Source organism: Echinops telfairi, unplaced genomic scaffold, assembly GCF_000313985.2.
Source record: "Echinops telfairi isolate 266 unplaced genomic scaffold, ASM31398v2 ScPeMD7_7468;HRSCAF=8506_0, whole genome shotgun sequence".
Lineage (NCBI taxonomy): Eukaryota > Metazoa > Chordata > Mammalia > Afrosoricida > Tenrecidae > Echinops > Echinops telfairi.
In genome coordinates, this window is record NW_022111369.1 from 39,408,408 (window position 1) to 39,410,466 (window position 2,059).

At 61.0% G+C, this 2,059-nt stretch overlaps 1 pseudogene; it reads right to left on the bottom strand.

Annotated features, from left to right (window-relative positions):
• Positions 1 to 326: 326 nt before the first annotated feature.
• LOC101663402 lies at positions 327 to 1,776 on the bottom strand (annotated as a pseudogene).
• Positions 1,777 to 2,059: the final 283 nt, after the last annotated feature.

Below are 2,059 nucleotides of genomic sequence, written 5' to 3' on the forward strand. Positions count from 1 at the left end.
GATCATGTCAGGGTAGGCTGGTGTGTTTGGAACTATTAAGTGGACTTCCCCCGTACACACAATTGACTGCAAAACTACAGCCATTTAATAAATGCTCCCCTGAACACCCTTCCATCACAGTACCCTTAGGATCCTAGGTCTAACTATGAGGGAGGGCTGGCGATAGCCTGAGTGGGTGAATGAATGGCTAGCTCTCTGCCCCCAGTCACTGACTCCTGGGGGCACCATATTGGGCTGAACACTCAGTGCCTCCCCTGGCTGGCCGGCTGGCGTTGGGGGAAGCAGGCAGGGAGCACTCCATCCAGCCTGTCTTCAGAGTCCAGCCATCAGGAGCCTAGGGGCCACCAACCCTCACTCGGGCATTGCCTATTGGTCGTCTTCTCACACCTCACAGCCTCATCGTGGGCTTTCTGCTGCTCAGCCAGTTTGTTGGCCTCTCGGACTTTGCACTTCTTGCAGAACATGATCTTGCTGTAGAGGTACTTCTCTCTCTTCTTCATCACTTGGCCTCGCTCTCCTCCTCCTGGGCCAGCCACTATGTATCCTCCAGCTTCACCGTGCCTGCCATGATACCTGGGCTTCTTCCCCTCCTCCAGGGCGGTCAGGCGGGCCTCCTCCTCCTTTCCTGAACCAGCCTCCGCCTCCTCCTTTTCTCCACCCCCACCCCCTCATCTTCACTTTCATTGTCTTCTTCCTCCTCCTCGGATTCATTCAGGTTACCTGGGTCCTCTCCCCTCTGCAGTGCCAACAGCGTCAGCCTCTCAGCTGGGATGTAATCGCCCTCCGCGGACACAAGGAGTGAGAGGTGTGGGGGCAGCAGCACCCCCGGGGGGTAACTCTCCGTGGTAAGAGGAGCCAGCAGTCATGGAATCAAACACCCACCTAGGCGGCAAGTAGCACCTGCCGATGACAGGGGTCTGCTGCCCGGGCCTGTTGACAATCTGGTGGGTGATGCTGGGATCTGTGAGTTCATACATAGCCCTGATGCACACAGACCTGTCCCAGGAGACAGCGCCCCCGCCCCCACCCCCGCCCAAATCACCTGATGATGAAGGCCAGGGTCTCGAGGAGCACCTCTTGGTTCAGGAAGAACTTCAGGCCCTCAAAGAGCTTCTTGTGCTTCTCCTGCACTTCCAGTTCCCTCCTGCGGTCTTCCTCCTGGCTGGCTACCTCCCCATCGGCGGGAAACTCAACTCGTCCACCTCAGCGTCCGGCATCCCCACCTGGGCCAGGCTGGCACTGAGGGCTGCCACCTTCTCCACGGAGCTCTCCGAGCCCAGGCGCGGCTGGTCAGTCCCTCGAGCTGGGGTGGTGGTGGAGGCGGAAGCGGAAGTTGACACAGCCCCGTAGATGGTTGGTGTAAAACTCCGCGGAGGTGGCCATGCCTCTGTAGTCCACGTCGTCTGCTGGGTGGTGGGGGGAGAAGCCGTAGGGTGTGACCCACACGATGGGCTGGCCCAGCACCTCGGCCTGGTGGTGAATGCCGCGGATGGACCGGAAGCAGGGCATGCGCGCAGCGATGACGTAGCACAGCGACGACAGAGACCGAGAGCAGCGGCCCAGCTGCGCTGTCGGGTCGGTGGGCACGTGGCCCTTGCCCGTGGGGAGCAGGTGGCGCAGAGGAAGCACGTGGGGAGGGCGTGGCCCAGGGCCCTCAGGGCACCCGCTCCAGCTGTAGTTGGGCTGATATTGTCCTTCAGACGCTCCGTGGGCCTCCGGGCGCTGCCGGACGCACGCCCTGTCGTCCCGGGACTTGCTGACGACAGCTCGGCGCATGGAGGAGAAGCGGATGTCTTCGATGAGGTAGAAGGCGCGGGCGGCCGTGGAACCCTGGTTCACCTTCTTCTTGTGTTTGGGCTTAGGAGGATCAATGCCCTCCGGAGGCACGGCTGCCTGAAGTCAGCCGGGGGCAGCCACCGCGTCTTCCCGGCTTGTTTCCGGTGATGTGGTTGGTGGCAGAGCTCCAGGCCTCCCATCGCTCCATGTTGAGGCGGCTACGAGCGCCGCGCGGACAGCGCCACTTACTTCCCCTATTAGGTGGATTTTATGCTTTTTTAAA